At 37.9% G+C, this 22,680-nt stretch overlaps 2 long non-coding RNA genes across 3 annotated transcripts in view; one reads left to right on the top strand and one right to left on the bottom strand.

Annotated features, from left to right (window-relative positions):
- LOC114106047 (uncharacterized) overlaps window positions 1-22,680 on the top strand; it is a 79,456-nt gene that overhangs the window by 4,365 nt on the left and 52,411 nt on the right. The window lies entirely within an intron of this gene.
- LOC114106048 (uncharacterized) overlaps window positions 1-22,680 on the bottom strand; it is a 41,922-nt gene that overhangs the window by 10,337 nt on the left and 8,905 nt on the right. Inside the window, exon 3 of the long non-coding RNA XR_011707622.1 lies at window positions 19,277-19,336. This is a non-coding gene — a long non-coding RNA (uncharacterized lncRNA). The remainder of the gene's footprint in view (window positions 1-19,276; window positions 19,337-22,680) is intronic.

Here is a 22,680-nt window from a genome sequence, read left to right as displayed (position 1 = left end):
TCAAAATTTAGGTGTTCCAAATCTGGTGTGAATTTACATTTGCTGTAAGTTTCTGCTTAAACTAGCCACATTTTGAGTGCTGAGTATTTCAGTGACTTGTGGCTTGTGGCTAACATATAGGAGAGCAAGCCCTAGCCTACCATGGTCCCTTCAGTTCCTATCAACCACGTGATTCTTCCCTGCTATAATCTGAATGCCTGGGTTCCCCCAGAATTCACATAGTGAAATCCTAAACCTCAGCGTGGTAATGTTAGGAGACAGGGGTCTTTGGAAGGTTATTAGATCATGAAGGGTTAATCCTCATAATTGGGATTAGTGTCCTTATCAAAGAAACTGGAGAGAGCTAGCTACTCCCTTCCTTCATGTGGGGATGCAGCAAGAAGCTTCCATCTATAAACCAGAAAATGGCCCTCATCAGACACCACATCTGCTAGTACCTGGATCTTGTACTTGACCATATCTAGAACAGTGAGTAATCCGTTTGTTAATTTATAACTCACACAGTTTATAATGTTTTGTCACTGCAGCTGAAATGACTGAGACATTTCGAATTCATCTGCTTCATATTTGACACACTTTTTCCTTTCCTAAAAAACTCCTTTCCTTATCTGAGTATTTTAAATTTTGCCTACCTTCCAGTGTCATCTCAAATGTAAGAGAAAATTTTTCCAGTTGGATGAGATGTGCTCACACATCCTAATCTGCAAAGATTATAATAAATTATGTATCATTCATGTGTTCCTTTTTATTGTCTTTAAGAGAAAGTACTGAGACTTATTTTTATTTCTCAGGCCTAAAAGATGGCCTTATACCCAGTAGGTACTCAATGAGATTGTGTTGAATTCATTGCCAAGGGTAGGAAAGTGTCTATTGCAAATCACACAACTGATAGTGAATAAAACATTTGCCAAACCAATATGTTTTCCTCTGACAGGGAAAGCAGAGGGCTGCTGTCTTAGTCACTATATCCAAAGCAACATTTTATGGTAATTCATGGAAGTCCTCATCATTAAGTTGATGATTATATCTTATTTAGCTATTATCACTTTAAAATTGCACAGATCACCCTCTCCTCTTTCGGTCTATTGTCTATTAATCTGAATATTCTGTTATTTCTTAGAAAATGCCACTTAGCCTGTATAAGCCATGAGTATCATTGAACAGATGGAAAGGAAGGGTACCTACATTGAATAAATACTTCCAAAGTGGTCAAGTCTTCCTGTGCCTGTTCTAGGAACTCTGGTGGTCAGGAAGCACTGGAGCACTGGACTTCCTCCTGGGTTCTGCCTTCCTCCCTCTGCTAGTTTCTCCCTGCGATAAGCCTGTAACCTTCTGAGCTGAGAACTACTTGTAGATTGTATTACAACATTTCCTGTTGCTACTATCATAACACCATCAACTAGTTGACCAAAGAAGTTTGTTTTGACTCAGTTTGGAAGGCTGAAAACCCCCAAAACACAGTGCTGTCTCTTTCAAGGGCCCCTCTTGACTATATCACCTCATGGCAGTTGGCAGGAGTGCATGAGGGAGGAAGAGCTCGGATATCCAACAGGAAGCCAGACAGCAATTCAGGGGTTGGGCTTGACCTTGTAACAACTCACTCATATGAGGGCTCAGGTACCCCAGGAAAGCTATCATAATCCCTTCTGAGGGCAGTGCCCCAGTGACATAAGGACCTCTCACATCCCCCACTGAGGATCAACCTTCAACACACGAAACTTTGAGGGACAAACCACTTCAAAATCTTACCAATTTTCTTTCCCAAAGAATATGATGGGTTACCTTAGGCTAAAGAGCTATTTACTAATAGTATGTAAAATATTACTTAGGTTATTGGTAGTGCATTTATTTTGGTAATAGAAATGAAGCCCTTGTGAGCATCTTACCTACCCTGAGTCTTACCTACTCTTTAACTCTCTAATTGTATTATAGTTGGGAGGTGTATGTGGAAGAAGAAACCTTTCCTTTACTATCCTAGGTTCTAAACTCGAACCCTGGAAATTAAATTGATAAAGGACATATTAATAGGAGAGAAACATTATTAGCACATGCTGCACAGGCACATGTGGGAGAAACTGTATTTCAATGGGTGTTTAGGACATAGGCTTATGTAGCAACTTAGCAAAAATTGTGGAGGACAAGGAAGGGTTTGGGTTTCTGGTGGGGGCACACTGTGGAGGGGTAAAAGTGTGAGAGATGTGAATGAAAGATAGGGTTGAAAAGTAAAGTTTGTTGCTGAGATTCTTCTCTGTGCCATCTCTAGGCTGGAAAGAGTCTAGAGTTGTCAGCAGTGATGAAGAGTTTGAGCTTTCCTACCCTTCCTCTACAGGAGGAGAAACCACATTTACAAATGGAACTTTATGGCCTGCTTTTAGGCAAATGGCGGGAGAGAAGAGGATTGTTTTCTTTCTACTATTTGTTTGCAACTCAGGATAATCTTTGAGCAAAACTGGCATATTTTAGGCTAACATATTCTGCTTCCCTACAATACAAAGATAGGTTTTTCATTCAACAATAGTACTTCCAGTAAGTAAGCTTTCTGTTGCTCTTGCAAAATACCTAAGATAAAGGCACACTCATACATTGCAAATTGGTGCAACTCATATGAAAAGCAGTATGGAGATTCCTTGGAAAACTTGGAATGGAACCACCATTTGACCCAGCTATCCCACTCCTCAGTCTATACACAAAGGACTATAGGGACACAGCCACATCAATGTTTATAGCAGCACAATTCTCAATAGCTAAACTGTGGAACCAACCTAGATGCCCTTCAGTAGATGAATAGATAGGGAAACTGGTTTCTTGGAACAGGAATATTACTCAGCATTAAAAGAGAATAAAATCATGGTATTTGCAGGTAAATGGATAGAGTAGGAGAATATTATGCTAAGTGAAGTAAGCCAATCCCCAAAAACCAAATACCAAACGTTTTCTCTGATATGTGACTGATCCATAATGGAGATAGTGGGGGTGGGAATATGGGAGGAATGGAAGAACTTTAGATAGGGCAAAGGGGGAGGGAGAGGGTATGGGGGTAGGGAAGACTATGGAATGAGATGGACATCATTACCCTAAGCACATGTATGAAGATACAAACGGTGTGACTCAACTTGGTGTACAACCAGAGACATGAAAAATTGTGCTCTATATATGTACTATGGATTGAAATACATTCTGCTATCATGTATAACAAATTAGAATAAATAAATAAATTTTTTAAAAATACCTGAGATAAACAACTTTAAAGGTTTTGGCTTATGGTCTAGAGATGGTCACTTGACTCCATTATCTGTGTGACTGTGGTGAAGGAAAACAGGGAGCACAGGGAGCACAGGGTGGAGTGAAACTGCTCCCTCAGGATGACTGGGCAGCTCTGTGAGAAAGAGGAACAGGCCAAGGACGAGATATACCCTTCTAGAGCATGCCCTCAATGACCTGCTGCCTCCAAGTTGGCCCCGCCTCCTACACCACCTCCCAAGATCCTATTAATTAACGAATTCATCAATGCATTCGAGATCTGCCTTGTGAAGAACTGGGCTCTAGAATGAAAACCCCTGGGTTCAAATACTGGATTAATCATTCACTATGGGCTGTGAAGAACAGGTTAATGAACTTTCCCAAACTTACTTTCTTTGTGGATCAAATGCTATTTATATTTTATACTATTCATAAAATCATTGTGAGATTTGAATTGTTATGTAAAGTCCCCGATATATGGTAAATGGCCATAAATTTAAATCCCTTCTTTTGCAGGGGAAAAATATTTCCTAATCAGTTACATGTTTTTTAATGCCTTCTATAGTCCAGACCCTGCATTGGGATTTTTATATTTGTCATCTTAGTTAATCCTCCAAACGGCTCAATAAGGCAGAACTTCTTTTCATGTCACCACCCACACAGAAAATTATAATAGCTTCTCAGCACACTGGGGCAGGCTGCTCAGAACCAGAGGTGAGCAGCCCAGGGGTTACTAACCAATGTCTTTGTGCTTTTATAGCATGTTTGGGATATTTGGTTGCCTCAGCAAGTAATGGGGAAGCTTTGCTAGAAAATATTGTCTCTCGCTATACACAGGAGGTAAATTGAGACTTTGGAGAATTAAGGCCATGTAAATCACAAAAAGCTAGGAAATTATGAGTGCTAGGGTCTGAACGTGTCCTCCTGAAACTTATATGTTGAAACTCAATTGTCAATGTGATAGCACTAAGAAGTGGGGCATTTTAGATGGGATTAGCAGCCTTATAAAAAGGCTGAAAGGAACTAAGCCCTCTTGCCCTTTTGCCAGGTGAGGATACCACAATAAAGCACCATCCTGGAAGGAGGGATAGGGACTTGCCAGACACCAGCACCTGATACTTGATCTTGGATTTCAGCCCTGGGACTGTAAATGGTGCATTTCTGAAATGGGCTCACTTGATGCCTTGACTATATCCCTTGTGGCTTTGAAACTTACATGTTTTTTTTTTTTTTTTCTTTTTCCCAGTCTTCTTTTCCCTAAACTTCTCCTCTCTGATCTTCTTTTCCCCAATCTTCTCCTTCCTGATCTCTCCTCCCTAATCTCATTTTCTCTGAATCACCTCTACAAAAGCATCCTGTTCCTGCTGTTGGGAAGAATCACAGCTTTTGCGACAGGAATCCCCTGTGTTCCTTCTTTGCTAGCCAACCAATGAACCTTCTTTCTCCTTTTTCTCAAGACCTTGTCTTCATTATCAGATTGGTGTGGAAGACAAGGACCAAGCTTTCATTTACATTTCCATTGTTTATATGTTCTGTCTCAGGCCCTTTGTTATAGTAACAGGAGCAGACTAAGGCACTAGAAGTCCGTTTTTAATAATCCTGGAAATATTTGGTCAAACCAACATATATTTAGTATAATGTGTCAGTCATGTTTTTCATTAAACTTAATTTTAAGGTAATTATAAATTTGTGTACAGATATAAGAACTTGCAGAAAGCAAGAGAGATTCCAGTTTTCTACCAGTGATAACTCCTTGCAAAACAGCACAATATCACAATCAGGATACTGAAATTGAGCCATTAACATTCAAAACATTTCTCAATACCGTTTCATGACTGTACGCACTTGCCTTCTGCATCCCTCCTTAACCCCTAGAACGTACTGATTTGTTATCTATAATTTTGTCATTTTAAGAATGTTTTATAAATGGAGTGACATGGATTTCTATGAACAGTAGAGATATGAATCAAAGCTTATGTGCTCTTTCTGTGAACTACAATGTAGGGTATATATGAAACTTGTAGTCTCTGAAGTTGGAGAGGTGGCAAGGGTTGGATTATATATACCATCTAAAATAATTAGGACATAGTTTTACAGGCCACAAAAAGTTGCTTAAAGATTTTAAATAGGAAAATAACAGTTTCACCCATGTGATTTAAAAATCTCATTCTGGTAGCCAAGAATTGCATTAGTCTTGACTAGAAGTGGGGGGGGGAAAATAGGACATAATCTCAATGGTCCATGGAAGAGATTAGGTAGGGCTGACTATACAGTGACAATAAGAGGAGGAGAAGCCGCATAGAAAAGATATTTAAGACGAGGCATGGAGGTGGAGGGCTGTAGCATGGGACTCTGGCCTGGGTGACTGGTTGGGTAGCAGGGGATGATGCACAAGTTCAGAGTTAAGAGGATGAGTTCAGTTTTCAAATACTAATTTTGTGATACCTGTGTGATATCAATGGGCAATGTCCAGGAGTGGGTGGGGTTGGAGCTCTAAAGAGAAGTCCATATTAGAGATAATGATTTGTCAGTCTTCTACCTATGTCAGAGGTTAGGGCCTACATGTTGTGAGAGGAGTCCTGCAGAGAGCATGGCACAGAGAGAAGACAGTGAGCAACACAACATTTTGCTTGTTTTCTAGTATCTAATTGGTTATAATGGTAACCATCAGGCCTACAACATATTCTCAGGGGGAGAAAGTATACATAAGGATACTTCAAAGAATTTTATGCCTTCAAGATATTAATATTGCAATAAAATAATTTTAAAACATAGAAATTATAATGAGATACCAGCACATTTTTAACCTTTCCCAGTTATGTCATGCTCCTATTTTTGCAGAGCTCAGAGTGGCAGATGTGTAATTACAGTGATATTCTGAGTAGTTGTTCAGGCATAAACAACAGCTTCAACAGCCAGAATCTTATAATTAGGGCCAAGTCCTCAACCACAATTCCCTAAAGTGTGGGATGGGATCAAGTAAAAGCACCAAAGGAACAAACTCTCAGTGAAAAAGAGGCATCTACATGCGTCCTTTCTTCCACTGGCATATTTATTTCTGAATTTTCGTATATTGTTCTGAATACTTTCTGTCAGCACAGCTGATGGAGTAGAAGAGACAGTCAGGGGAGAGAATCCTCTTGCAAATCAAAATGGATCTAGTCATTCAGAAGGAACTCCCTCCTCTCTTGCCACCGTCTCTAGTCTGATCATGGAGGTAATCTATTCCTCCACTTTTTAAAAATATCTGTCTGCATTAATAAGATGCATGAGTATTGCAGTAAAAAGCACGAGAGAAAAAGATGCCAAACTGATAAACGTAAGATGCACAGAAGAACCTAACTGCATAAAATCTGATGCTAAATCCTAACAGGCTCTGCATGTCAGAAATGCAAGATTCCAAATATTCAAGAGAACTTGCATATTCTATCAAATATACACCTCTGTCTACTGGCTTGTTTCTCTCTTGTTAAACTGAGAAAAATAGGAATAATTTATCCAAATTTTCATGTCACATTGATTAATGAATGCTTTTTCAGTGAGGGCTGTGATGAAGTCACTATGTTAAGCTTAGGATGAGGACTGGAGAGAAAAATTGCTCAAATAATTTATAATCTGGTAGATGCTAGTGATTTAATAATATCTCAATTGTAATCTTGTCAAAAATCTATCTGCATTTTAACAGAATTCTGATTCACTTCAGGAAACCAAAAGCATACCTACTGCAAATTCTCCATATTTCCTACTTCTTCTTTTCTTTTTCTGGATAAAGCTGTCTATAGAGAATTAGCTTATTTTTCATTGCCTAATTTCAAAAAGGTTTGGAGGTAGCAGCTAAGGATCTTAGGTATAAGTTGAAAAAAAAAAAAAAAAGAAGATCTGCCTAAGTATAATGAAGAATCCTAATTATCTAGACAATGTGACAAGGCTACAATCTACCACTGGGGGAAAAAAAATAAGTATTCCTGTAGGAAGTCACTCTGCCATTCTAAAGCCTTACTGAATGTAGTTGTGCAGCAAGCTAAGGCTTTAAATCAGGGCTGACGCATGGCTCAATAATAGATGAGCTTCAGGATGATGTAAAGTATCCTACAGGAAGGCCCTCTCCATCCCTCATCCATATTTTACTCTGCTGTTTTGCTAGGCCTTATCTGTACTGGGAAACATTACTCCCAGTTATTACCTCCCAGTTATCTTGGTGGTGCTGAGAAGAGCCCTCATGTTGAGGAGCTGGACAATGCCCTACCTACCTGTGTGGTTCAAGAGAGATGGGGCAGGAAGTGAGTCATCACTCTGAAGTCTTGTGCTAGGACTTGACATGCACAAAACAGATTCTTTGCAGATAAAGGGGAAAGGAAATAAGTGGTGTTGGGTGTGAAAAAAGAAAACGGTAAGAAGCACAAGAGGGATTTTCTGCTCTTACCTGAACGGGTGGCTTCTAATGCTTTGCAAATCCGGAATGGATTTTTATAGGCTGAATGGCTGCCTCTTCATCTGTCTGATAATGAAAGTGAGATGGAATACTAGCCAGTTTAATTAATCACTTCTTCAGCAAACATTTGTTGTGCACCTGTTATATGCCAAGCTCTCCGGCAGCTGGGAGATAGGGGGGAACAAGACAAGATCTCATATTCTGCACTGGGGTAAGATAGGGGGATGAACATTCCAACAGCAGCCTCCTGGTCATCCCAATGCCCCCAAACACATAGTTGGCATTTACTTGATTGTGTGTCCTGGGCCTCCCATTCACTGGCTCTGCCTACATTGGACATGACGAAAGGTCCTCATTCTCAACTCCCAGACACTTGGTTTTAGCCCATGTAATACTCAGTCTCACTTTCTGCCTTATTCACTCCTATGTATTATCTGTAACAGAAACCCCAAAATGAGCAGTTTTTAGGACTTTAAAAAAGAAACGAGGTTCTACCTTATCCCATTTTTCATTTTTATAGATTTTCCAGATTAGCCATATACTCTGCTCTGCTCAAACTTTGCATCAAGCCCTCAGCTTTTGGTATGTGCCCCGCCCAGTGTTGATTTCTGCATACACTGTTTTCTGTATCTACTATCACAATCAACTGAGATATGACTCCCTCACATTCACTATTCTGATGCCCACCACATGTATTGGTCCTGAGAAATAACAATATCTATCTTTCTCCGCACTGCAGGTTATATTTTGCCTATAAACCCCAGTAGGAATGATGCCCATCCATCATGGTCTAAAAAATCACTTAGTCCTATTGGAATTATTCTCACATAGACAACTGCACTCATCAAAAACTAGAATAACCATAGCTCTTTATACTCCAGGGAGGGTGAAGAAGTGGAAGCCAAAGCCTCTCAAATCCTGCATAAACTGGAGCAAACATGAGTTTGTACCCTGGGCTGGGACATTTGTGAAGCACTCCCCCATAACCTCCAATTTGTTATTGCCTCTGAGGATTTTTTTTAGGCATCATCTATCATGAGAATCATTATAATTTGTGCATGAGATAATTTTGCCCCATAAAAAAAGTGGTTGGTGCTGGTTGGTGAGCAGCTCTGTGAGGCACTCTGTAATGAGACAAGACCAGAGAGGCAAAGAATTCTTGCCTAGCATCCTTTCCATCTTCAGGGATGGGTACCATGGGCACTGTGACTTTGAATTGGTTTTCATTTCTTCCCAATCCCTTCCTCTTTCCCACTCAATTTAGGACATTTTCTAGGCTGCAAGAGAGTTTGGGGTGGAAACACTGTTCTTAAGACCATAAACTAAGTCAAAGGTACAATCTCTGGGGAACTTCTCTGTGTCAAAGATAATTGGACCCTCCTGGAACTTCAATCTACTGGGGAAATTGGGCATAAATTCATAAAGTAAGAAAAAAAAGATGACATAGCACACAAATGCAAATTAAATCCATCCTAGTGCAACTATATATTCTAGAGAGACCTGGAATAGAGATGTAATATAGAGATCACAGTGAAAGAAGGTTTTCTGGTAACGGAATCCTCTCAAGATCATAGTATGGTGCCTCTTGGCACTCCGTAGCATCACAACCGCCAGAAAGGAAAACCAGCCAGGGACGCCAGGGAAAAAATCCAATGTCTGTGACAAGCTGTCAGACAGTCATTAGCATTCCTCAGACCACAGAGGAGCTCAGATTTGAAGGTCTTGCCTGATCAAACACACTTTCTCAGTAATGAACTATTGAGCCAATCCTTGGAATAAAAATCCTATCAGTCTCCTTGGAACAGCACTGTCATTTGAAATACATCCATCTCCTGCTTATGGGCATAGCCCCATGGGGTCCTTTTTCCTTCTAACATTTCAACTATCAAAACAGAAGAAAATGATTTTCTGTAAGGTGAAACTGACGGCTGATCTGTTCTTTCAAACTGGATAACAAAGGCGTTGGTAGTGCTGATGTAATAAATGGTACTTATGTTGATATCTATTTTTGAATAAGAAACTAATGCAGTTTTGAAACAGTGAGTCCAAACAGGAAAAAAATTTTCTTTCTGATAAATTTATTTTGTCCAACTGTGTATTATGTATATACTATAAATGTGTTTGCATTTTAATTAACAGAAGTCAAACCTTTTTCTGATATGAATCTTAGCATTTTTTTTACTACATATTACTGTTAACAAAAATATATCCACATTTCCTAAAAGAGGTCACTTATAAATGCCAAGTTTACCTAAGGTAGATTTGAATCTATGAAACAGCATGACTTGGGAATCAGAACAACTGGGCTGCCACATAATTCTTAGATTCTCAAGAGTCCATAATAGATTCTTCACAATTCACCTAGAGTGTATAGCATTGCAATCTGCCTAGACAACAAAATGTTAAGGAACCTGCAGCGTGAATAGCATTATTGGTATTAGTTCCTTATCCAGGTACTAAATTTATTTCTAGGTGTTAAAAGATGCAAGAACCACAGAAGTAGGGGCTGAATTGAACTGTAAGACTGTGATTGTTTGTTTGATTGTATCCTTTGGCTCAATGACCTAGAGGATTATGACGTTGCTAATATTGACATTAGGACATTATGATATTGACATTATGACATTATGATTTTCAGCCAGATTGAGGATTCTAAACACACCTAAGGAAGTACTATTTAAAGTTGAAGAACTTAAAATCTTCTACAGAAAAAATAGACACACTTTGCAGACTCAGGTTGTACGAAAACTTGGGAATTCTCTTATATTCCTAGGTTTTCTAAAATACCACAGACAGAACCCCAAATAGAAATGATAAATTATTTTGCTCATTTTACATAACAATGAGTAACTCGGTTAATTTCCATTTATCATCCCTCATTCACTGGAAATTTAATGGCAGTCCCTTACCATTTTAGCAAGAGGTAGCTAATAGTTTTATTTTGTTAGATACATTTTCAGGAGTATTGTGCTTTATCTGGTGGGTCTCTTCCCAGATGTGCCATATTCTATCTGTTAGAAATGTGCTCTGTTTCAAATATCAAAAAATGCCATGTACAAGGCTTTCATTGGGAATTCCATTCCTTCCATCTTCCAGCTCCTTCTGTCTTTGGTCTTGTAGATTTCCTCTTCATAGTTGCAAGACAAATGCCTAGTCTGCAAGCACCGGACCACTCACGGGGCAGGAAGAAGCAGAGAGTGCAGAGAGGAAGAGCACTGTTCTTGGGATGTTTGGGGAGTTTGTTCTTGGGGTTGGAAAGAAAGCCTCCAGGGATATTCTACATCTTTCTGGTGTCATATTGCACCTTTAGCTGAAAGCAAGTTCAGGAAGTTCAGTGTTTTGAACTGATGACATTTCTGCCCTTTAAAAAAAAAAATGAGAATTTTGTTTTCCCAGAACCAGGAGAAAAATAGAATCTAATAGATAACTAGCCATATTTGATGCAAATTTTTTTTCTGAATTTATAACTCTGCAATGGTTGACTTGCCTTCTACCTCCCAGCTTCTCAACTCTTCACTTCCTCTCTCCACTTTCACTTCTTCAGGCTTTCATTATTAGGCCTTTCATTATCTCCAGCTGTCATCTTTTATCTTTCCAGTATATTCAGCTTTCTGTATCTGTGGGTTCTGCTTCTACAGATTCAACCAACTTCAGATCAAAAATAACTAGGATGGGCTGGGGTTGTGGCTCAGTGGTGGAGCGCTCACCTAGCACACACAAGGTTCTGGGTTCTATCCTTAGCACCACATAAAAATGAATTAAAAATGTATTGTGTCCAACTACAACTAAAAAATAAATATTTGAAAAAAATAACCAGGAAAAAAGTTGTATCCATGCTGAACATGTACAGATTTTTCCTCATATCTTAAATAATGCAGTATAACAACTATTTATACAGATTCATATTATATTAGGTAATATAATTTGGAGATGTTTTAAATTATAGGAGGGTTGTGTAAAAGTTACGTGCAAATACCGTGCCATGTTACACAGGGATTTGAGCATCTGGGGATTTTGGTGTCTTTGGATGAGGGGGTTGTCCTAGAACTAATTCCTTACAGATATGAAGGGACAATGGTACTTGGTTGAACAAACCTCTATTCCTTTCCTGTCTCCTTTCTCTGACAGGAGCTGATCCTGATCCAGAATGTTTGTTAGCCAAAAAGACCCCAGAAATAAATGCATGTATCCTCTAAGTCTCATTAAATATTAGGAATTGGCTGAATATTTTATATCTATAAAGATTTATTTCTGTAAAGTTGGTGTGAGTTTGTTGGGAGCTCCTCCAAGGTGGAGAGTATTCAGGTAGGTCTTTGGTTGTGAATCAAGGGGCATAAACTCAAGTGACCCAAGGATATGTTACTGGTCCAAAGACATAGTCCTACTTGAAAACAGGGTGTAAGTGCAGTGTCTTGGAGATTCTGGCAGGAGCAAGACAGTTGGAGATTGAAATAGGATTGTATAAGGGATGTGTCTGTGAAGCATTATAGAACATCTTGCAATATTTGTTGATTTATTAATTAAATTGTGAAGAGTGTATACATCCAAATCTGAATCTACTCTGAGCACTTGCTGTGAGTGGGGAAAGGAAAGTGGCCAGTTTGCTGAAGTGTGCACCCAGGCTTACCCAGATAGCTGAGAAATGATTACATCTAATTGGCAGAGAGGAGCCCTATAGCCACCTGCAGCAGTTGCAGCAATCTGAAAGAACTCTAGTTCCTTTGCTTCCCAGAAGCAAGCTCACACATTCCAGTGGGACTTAGGGATGTGACTGTGAGACAGACTTTCCTCTTAGGAGAAGCAGATTTACTTGGCAGCAAAACTAATTTTGAATCAGACAATCTTTCTAATTTGTCCAACTCTAATAACCAATGTACTCTTTGATAAAATGCTACTCATGTAAGGATTGTCCACACTACCTGTGTCCTCTCATGGAGAAGACCTTAAAAATGAATCTGGTACCACATTAGAACATGAAAATAACTGGATAAGTAGAGGGATAATGAGGAAGAGAGAGAGGCTAAGATGTTGGGAGTAGGGACCAACATTTTCAAAAAAGGCTGGCAAATGGATATTGAGGAAGTGCCCATTGGAAGAATATAGCAGGTGAGGTGACACAACTTAATACACTGGACACAGACATGTTGCATCTTCAAGATCCAATCGAGCATAAGAAGAATGTCTATTTGAAATAATTTTGTTCAGCATGTGCTCTTACAATTTAGACCAAGTTACTACATTTGTTTTATATCATTGAGTGATTATGTGAGGCCATAGCTTTTCAAGTTGCTCTTTAACATACATTATATTTTATCAAAACCTATAAGACATGGTTTAAAATGAAAAGCAAACGAAGGCCTTCATCAGATTCACTTACCTTTATGGCAGAGTTTGTGTTGAATTGCTGCCGTTGGAACTTAAGCACCAGATCTTTGGAAAGCTAGACTTGGTTTAGATTTTGAACCCAGCCCTTAACCTTAGGGAAAATCGCATTCTATTTTCCTCAAACTAGGCTAATACAGCATGCATTACAAACCTTTGAGAGGAGATCATGCTTTTTGGATAAATGTAGAATGAAAATATAGTTTATTATAATCCTAAATTAATAAGAACAAATTAAATTATAGTGATATAAAACAATATATTCTGCAGTTTTGTTCAAAGATATCAAAAAATATGGAAATTTTTTTGGATATAATTATATTCATGTCATCATCAATTTCTAGTCCTTAGTTTGATGTATATAAGTAAGAAAAATTTCAGATTACATAAGATCTACACCGTCATTTGCCATTTGTAGGATATGCTCGTCAAGTTGACTAGAAAGTTCTAATAAAATAATAAAATTCTAATAAAATTGCTAAAATTTACTCACTGAGTTGTAATTCAATAAAATAATCTTTTATATAGAAGACTATCATGGGTAGAATTGGGTTTTATGTTTCCCCGGTAGCTCTAGTATGCTTGGTTTTTCATTTTTGAGGAGAAAAGAGTTATTTGAGAAACCTTTTCTCAAGGCAATATCCTGACTTAGAAGACAGTCTTATTTCTTGTGCTAGAATTTGAATAATATATAAGATGTTTTGTATTCTTTCTTACTATAAATCCCAATTTGTACCACTGTATACCTTCACCTTCAATTAATAAGCACCCAGGAACACCAGCCTCTTGGGTGAGCAAAAGTAAGAGGATTTTACTGATGTTCATAACTGTTACAAATTATGTTGCTGAGGGAAGTAACCTCATTTCTATGTGAAAATGGCTGATGGGCCAGCTGCCAATTCCTTTACAAAAATCATAGAAGAGCAAAAAAACTCCTGGTGGAGTTTTTGTTACTATATAAAGATAGAACATTCTTCATTTTTATAGACAGCAAGTGCATTATATTGTATTATACAAATAGCAACTCATTTAAAAAATATATATAGGCAGTAAAGCTTGACATTTTTCCAGATATAGCAGGGGGTACTATCAGCACAAATTGATCCACACATCCACGTGTTATCTTGATTCTAAGAGAAATCTTGAATAAGATTGAATACATTGATTCCTGTCATAGTGAACTGAAGCACTTCAGAGAAGGAAGGATTCATCTACACTCTCCCCCTTAGATACTGCAAAAATAACAACAGTTCACTGTATCCATTACTACCACATGGCTCAATAAGCTGAATACCTACTTTAAGAGGGATAGGTTTTGCATTCTCTATAATTTGCTTCTAGATATCCTGGATTTTTACCTAAATTTTAAGACAAATTTCATCATTACAAAGGAATATGTTGGTGCTTCTTTGGTACATATTCCTTTCAATACAATTTTAAAAACACATTTCCAATACTCAGAAATTTATGCTTAATGCTCTTTTCCTTAGCATAAGAATTTGCCACTTGATAGGACCTGATGTGATGTTTCTATCCAGAGCTTTTTGAGTCACACTAACTCACATGTTCTCAAGGTTTTATTGTGATCAAGTTGCTTCCTGGTTTATTCATAAGAAGTATATCTCCTTACATTAAAAAATTAATATCAGAATTTCAATGTTCAGTTCATATTGCATTTGCTGAGTTCAATCTCTGCTTCACAAGTGAAGTTGAAAGTTCTGGTTCTATATGTCTTTATGACAGGGCACAAAAAAATGATAAAGGTATTGGATTTTGCTATGGAATAAACCAAGCTACGTATTAACAGCTAATGGCTAACAGCTTAAGCAAACCTATCTGGAAGACTGATGTGTCATTATCTGCATATGTATCAGAAAGCACCCCACCAGGTGGCAAAACAGATGAAGACCCAACAGAACAACTCACTGTGAGTCAGCTTACCACCACACACATTATGACTGTTTTTTTTTGTATAAACTTTTAACTAATAGTAGTGGGCTGTACTTGATTCAGTTGTATAAATTGAACTAGGAACTAGCAAGATAGCAAGATGTGGGGTGTGTGAATCCCACCACGAAGTCTAAATTTGTGTTCTCCATGGTGAAACCAGGCATGTCTCCCTCTCCAGAGAGGAAAGAGTGCCAATAAATTGCCTTTACTGTAGAGGATTGAAACTGAACATGCACGATCAAGATGCAGTGCAAATTCTATGTGTGTCATCTCAGATGATATTTGGAAATATTTTGTAAACTTACAACTATGAGTATCTGGATGCCCTTTAAATTTAATCTCCAAATATTTCTATATCACTTACTTGTAGTTGCGTCTGGTAGTAGTACACAGCTTAGGCCTCCATCCTTTTAACCCCCAGAATGCTCAGTTAACTGAACACTGGCATTACTCCATTACTCCAGAATGTCCCTGGAGGGCTTAGCTTTCATCCTTAAGGGTCTATCAAAGTATTCCTGACTTACATAGCGCTATTCCTGAGAAAGTTTAGGTCAGTACTTTTCTTAAAGAAATGTTCTGGGTGCTTTTTCCAGATGCCCCATTGGCTTAATATTTAATCTGGTTTTGAAAACATCTAAACTCAAGAGAGTTTTTCTTCCTGCCTCTGAGTGGTCACATGTTAATTATGTTAACAGGAAAAGTGTTTAACCATGTTATAGAAGGTTACAAACTTCTATAATTAATATTTCATGGGACTGTGGAGTGAATAGAGGAATGTTGAGACCCACAGAATCGGGCAATCAGAGATGGAAAATGGAAATAGAGTACACTTTCTTTTCTCTCTCTCTTTTTTTTTTTTTGACATGAGTATATGTCTTTATAACCTAATCACAATCATGTTAATGACATGATCATACATATTGGCAAATGGGATTCTTGGGCTGCATTTTCCTTGCTAAGAAATAAAACCTCAGTCATGGAGGGTGAGGGCTGAGATGCCTTAGCTTGGAGTTAGACCTTGAGCATGAGAATGTAAAACTAGAGTCAGTCTCTTTGGCTATTTTGTGTCATAGATCTGATTGGTTCAAGTATACAACTTAGAAGTATTAAGTATAAGTATTGAATATCAATTATTAATTATCAAGTATACAAAAGAATTATTATGTTCTTTCATGTTCCAAACACTATGGCCAGTAACTTATTTATATGCTCATATTGCTTATCTCTATTTTATAGATATAGAAAGTTAGGCTCAAAACTTTTAATAAATGTACTTAATATTCTCCAGCTGGTAAGAAGATGCACTGGGATTCACACTCAAGAAAACGAATGTCATCTTCATTAGTAAATTGGATTAATTAAGCTACCTTGTAGTTATTGCAAGTATTCACTATTAATATAGGGAGGACTAAGCATTGAGATCTATGTATTTTATCTATTATTAAACTTTGCTTCTCCTAAATGTCTTTTCTACAGACTGAGTTGTCCATTTCATTTCTTTTCCCAACTGTGAATTAAAACTTACTCAATAGTCTCTCTGTTCTGTTTTATTCTTGTGTTAAGTTATTCTGTGTATAATCTACAGTGCACTGTACCTTTACCTATTAGGATTTAAAAATCAAAGCAAGGTAATGTATTTCTTAATGCATTCTTTTTCTTTCAAATTTTGTACCATGAATATGCATTAACTCTTCAAAAAGTAGAGATATTTATCAAACTCACTTAAGAAAAGCCTGTTGGAACATACTTGCCTACTATACCTTATCAATAATTTTTCTGTCACATTTATTACCAAAATGCCATCCTTGAATTGTAATACAAGCATACCTTGGAGATATTGAGGGTCCAGTTTGAGAATACTGCAAAGAAACAGATAGTGCAATGAAGCAAGTCTCACACATTTTTTGGCTTCTAGTACATATAAAATTTGTTTATGCTATAGGTTGTGTATAGTATGTACATTATGCAGTATGTCTAAAAAACCCAATATTAAAACTACTATATTGCTTTAAAATACTGATTTTAAAAAAAATACTAATAATCCCCCAGGCCTTCAGTCTTTTCTTAATCTTTTTGCTATGGAAGGTCTTGACTACATGTTGGTGGTTGCTCACTAAAGAGGACAGTGGTTACTGAAGGTTGGGGTAGTTGTTACAATTTCTGAAAATAAAGCAAAAATGAAGATTGGTACATCAGTGGACTCTTCATGAAAGAGTTTCCCTTTCATGAAAGACCTGTCACCTGCATGCTGCTGATAGTATTTTGTCCACAGTGGAACTTCCTTCAAAATCAGACTCCTCTCAAGCCCTACTTTATCAATTAAGTTTCTATAATATTCTAAATCCTTCATTGTCTTTTCAACAATACTCACAACATCTTCACCAGGAACGGATTCTATTTCAAGAAAATACTCTTTGCTTATCCCTAAGAAGCCAATGCTTTATTCACTTAAGTTTTATCATAGAATTTTAGCAATTCAATAACATCTTCAGACCCCATTTCTAATTCCAGTTCTCATGTTCTTTCTACCACATCTGCAGTTACTTCTTCCACTGAAATCTTGAGCCCTTCAAAGTCATCCTTGCAGATTGGAATCATCTTCTTCCAAACTCCTGTTAATGTTCATATTTTGACCTCCCATGAATCACAAATTCTCTTAGTGGCATCTAGAGTGGTAAATACTTTCTAGAAGGTTTGCAATTTTCTTTGCACATATCCACCAGAGGAAGCACTATCTGACAGCTGAAGCCTTATGAAATGTATTTTTTAAATAGTAAGGCTTGAAAGTTGCAGAATAGCTTTTGTGTTAGTGGGCATACAGTAGCATTCATCTCATTGTATATCTCTGTGAGGGCTCTTGGGTGACTGGGTACATTATCAATGAGCAGTTATATTTTAAAAGGAATCTCTTTTTTTTTTTTCCTGAGAAATAGATCTCAAGAGCACATTTAAAATGTTCAGTAAACCATGTTGTAAAGAGAAGAGCTACTTCTGGGCTTTGTTGTCCCATTTATAAATCATGAGAAGAGAAGATTTAGTATAATTCTTAAGGGCCTTAGGATTTTGGGTATGACAAATGAGAACTGGTTTCAACTTAGTGGTTTGATGCAGCACGTAACTAACAAGAGAGCCCATCTTTTGAAGCTTTGAACCCAGTTATTGACTTCTCTAGCTATGAAAATCCTGCATAATCTTCTGAGATAAAGCCGTTCATCTATATTAAAAGCCTGCTGCCTGGTTCAATCACCTTTATCGGTGATCTTAGCTGAATCTTCTGGGTAATTTGCTGTGGTTTCTACATTACCATCTTCTGCTCCACCTTGCTCTTCTGTGTTATGGAGATGGCTTCTTAAACCTTAGGAACCAACCTCTACTGGCTCCAGACTGTGCTTCAGCAGCTTCCTCAGTTCTCTCAAACTTCATAGAGTTGAAAAGGCTTTGGCTTAAGGGAGTGTTGCGACTGCTTTGATTTTTCTATTCACACCATTAAAACTTTCCATATCATCACAACGCTATTTTACTTTCTTATCATTCATGTGTCCCCTGAAGTAGAACTTTCATTTTTCTTCCTTCCTTAATTTCTCTTTGTGCTCACAACTTGGCTGTTTGGTGAAAGAGTTCTAGATTTCAGCTTTTCATGTTTCAACAGTTTCCTTCACTCCATGATGTCTATCTAGATTGATAAAAAGTGAGAGGTGTATGGATCTTCCTTTCACTTGAATACTTAAGACACCCTTGTACGGTTATCAGTTGGTCTAATTTCAGTATTTTTGTACTTCAAGGAAGAGGGAGGACTGAGGGGAGAGGGGGAGATTGAGGAATAGCTGGTTGGCACTGTCAGAACACATACAACATTTATGAATTAAGTTCACCGTTTTATATGGGTGTGGTTCATAGTACCCCAAAACAATAATGACACAAAGGTAACAGATCAGATTGCCATAACAAATATAATAACGCAAAGTTTTAAATAGGGAATTACAAAAACACGACATAAATTGATCACATTATTTGAAAAATGGTTCCCGTAGATTTGTTTGACACAGGATTGTCACAAATCTTCAATTAAACACACACACATATAAACACTCACAAACAATATCGGCAAAACTCAATAAAGAGAAGCACAGTAAAGTAAGATATGCCTGTTTAGGGATTTTAGGATTGGTAAATTCCTTAGAGGTTAGGCTTATGTTTTTAAACATATTTGGTACTTAAAGAGCAGTATTTTCATGCAGAAAGTATTTGTGTAGTAGAATCTTGCTAACTTACGAATATCTCTGGAAATGCCAACAGCCACCTGAAAAATCCTCAATGGTTGACACAACAGACCTGTGAAGAAGAATAGCTATTTGTTAAGAGTGGAAAACTTCTTTAAGACATAGTTGATTTAATATTTAGATTAAACTTTGACAGATGTGTATCAAAAGCTAACACCATCACTTCAAGAACTCTTTAGTTGAGAAAACTACCAGTACCTATTTCAAATACCAGTTTTTTCCTCAGTTCTTGGCTCTTAAAATCTCCAGCCATCCCTGTAATCCTGATCTATGTGTGCTTTCAAGTCTTTCCTCTTGGCTAGCCAACAGTGTGGATTCAGGCCTGGTGAGAGTTAGGATGGAAAGAGTACAAGGGAGAATGGAAGGATAATCTGATATGGAATCAGACTTTAAATTACTCTTCTATTTATATCACCCTTTCTCCCAGATTCCCCAGATAGCTGCCCTATTAAGTCTATATCACCCTGACAGACAGATATCATTCATTTCACTATCAGCACAACCCAGGGATTTTATGTGGATATTTCTGCTTTATAGGTGAGAAACTTAAGGCTCAAGAATTACTTGCTCTAAACCTCAGCTCAGACAACCCCTCTTCTGTGAAGTCCCTACTGGTTCATTTCTCTATATGTGCTGGCCCATAATTAGTAAATTCATTCAACAAATGACTTAATTTTTTACTTTCATGAAGCTGGGCCCTTATTCTTTACAAGTAAAACGTAGAACTCAAAAAAGGGGTGAAACCCAACTTCAACCATTCTCCACCATCTTGATCTCTTATAAGGAGACACTAGTAAGTAATAACAAGGCTTGGGTAGTTTGGGGCCATTGGGGTATCAGCAGGTTTCTCAGGACTAGGCATAGATGGTGCCCAAAGACAGATTTGCCTGCTCCATCACAGTTCTGGTTCATTTTCTTCCAAAAGCCATGTGGGAAATTGTTCTGATGATTTCAGGTCAGATAGTTGGTCAGAGAGTAGACAGTTATTGACTGCATCTCAGATTCAGTCTCTTATCTTGGGTTGCAAAACTAGCCCAACTTAGTCCCTGCCTTCTAAGAAACCCAGTTTATGTATTAAAAGATAAAATGTTTGTACTAAAGTAGTTGTAACACAAGTCCATGAGACGCACAGAGAAGAGTGGTGGGATTTGCTGAAGGTGTCTGCCTTGAGCCTGGAGAGAGATAGTAGGACTTGAACAGTAGAGATGGGGAATGTGGAAGGGACAAAACAGACCCCAAAGGGATGTGTGATCTGGAAACACCATAGGTATGGGGGAATGGAGGCTGTCGGCAAGGTCAACCTGAAGCATGTGGCCGGGTTTCCCCCCAAAGGAACAAAGGAACCCTAGCTCACAGAGACTCATTCTTCATCTATACAGCACAAGGAGTAAAAACCACTAGGGTGGGGAAATAGAGGAGCAAGTGGTTATTTCCCCCACAGATTCTTCTGAAAGTGACTTGGCAACTGTGATTTTTATAGGAAAAATATGTCAGTTTTAGTGATGAGCAGAGGATGACCAGATTCAAATAAAATCTTTGATTCATTACATGAGATTTCTTTTCCTCCCAGGTGAACAATTAGCCCTTTTGATGTTGGAGCAGTTGTAGAAAACTGAATTTAGAGTCCTTTGTTTGTTGTTTGCTTTTCGGTTTATAAAAAGCTTGCCCTAAGGTAAGAAACATCTGTTCAGAGAGTCTGGAGAAAACAGACTTTTATTTCTTCATATGCTCAATGAGCTGCTGATTTTTGCTGCAAAATATCAAACTGGGATATAAAGAGGATGAAGTGAAAAAGAAAAGGTCAGAAAACTTGTGCTTTGGGCATTCCCGGTGAATGCATATTAAAGCTATACATGGGTCATGCTGTGTAAAACATACAATAGAGAGTTATATTCATCAGAAGAATATTAGATTCTAAATTTGAGGGAACACGAATTCTAATTTTATGAAAGAAACTCATTGTCTACTTTCTCCTTTTAAATGGCAGAATATTATTTATTGAGGATAAATAGTTATTTCTCTGCTCTATTTAATCCTCATGCAGCAGATGAATTCAAGGTAGGTTTAAAGAAGAGAACATCAAGCATGCTGTGAAATGAACCTGGGAGAAAATACACTGGAGTAAACTTGGAGAGATCTGTTTTACCCCCTGATCTTTAGAAATGGACTTTTCTTTTCAACATTTTGGATTCTGACTGAGGGAATGAGATGGTGCTATAATCCAGTAACCTCACAAAACACAAGTTCCCAAAGTGTTAGGGACCACCCCTGTCTTCTGGGATCCTACAGATGACATTGTGAACACCCCCTACTGTGTTCATGCATTGTGCTGCAGGCTGTGGACAGGAGAGAGGTGAGTGACTCCTCAGTGAACCTGCACACAGCTTTCTGTGCATAGGAGCACGTCCAAAGCTGGAAACATCAGATGACTGTAAGGTTAGGATGAAGACACTCTAAGTTAGAAGATATTCTAAGTGGGAAGTCAAAGATTTTGGACAAACAGATTAAATTCACACACACACACACACACACACGTATGTTAAGGTGTGTTCTGATATGCAGAATTATCAAATTTATAAAAAGTTGTATAAATGAATATAGGTAAGCATTTTCAGAGACCCCGAGAGCTGCTATCCTGTCAGCAGGTCCTATGCAAGCCACGTGAAAAATGAATGCAATTTTGGTTGCTCCTTCTTGTCTACACATCCAATATTTCCTGATTTGTTTGCAAATATGGGTTTTACAATCTGGTGTATATTCTCCAACAAAAAGCTTATGGGCATGTTTTCTCTGGATTTATTCCTTATTATTTTATGGCATGTCTAATATCAACATATCCGTGGGGAATATGGTAACACGGGAGCAATACAGATGTCTTTCCATTTGTTGATATCACCAAAAAGTGGAAGATACATTGACCAGGGAGAAGAAGCTTTGTGACCTTACAATGGGAGTACTTAAGACTTTAGCTGGGTGCTTGTTTAAAAAGTAAATCATCTAGGCCCCACCAATAGAAATTCCCATTTGTATTCTAAATTAGTACTATGTACAGCAAGACATTCTTTCAACTCTAAGTAACAAAACATCTAACAATCATTTAGTTATCTCACACAATTCTCCTAGGAATGTGGCTTGTATCCAGAGAGTCACAGTTTCTTTATCTTCCTGTCTTATCTTCTGGGCATGTTAGCCTATCAGGTAGAGATGACTTGGTGGCTACTGGTGACTGGTGCTCCCTGAAGCACATCTTCCCACTGCCTTGCCCAAGGAGTGGCACAGACAGTTCTCCTTGTGTGACTTCCTCTTTCTTTGAAAAAACAAAAAAACTTTTCCCAGAATTTCCCTATTCCTGGAAGTGTTTTTTTATACATTTTTGGGCAAAGCTGACACTGGTTG

The sequence above is a fragment of the Marmota flaviventris genome, chromosome 1 (assembly GCF_047511675.1).
Source record: "Marmota flaviventris isolate mMarFla1 chromosome 1, mMarFla1.hap1, whole genome shotgun sequence".
Lineage (NCBI taxonomy): Eukaryota > Metazoa > Chordata > Mammalia > Rodentia > Sciuridae > Marmota > Marmota flaviventris.
The sequence above is the reverse complement of the archived record's forward strand: the minus strand, read 5'-3'. Positions and strand labels throughout refer to the sequence as shown.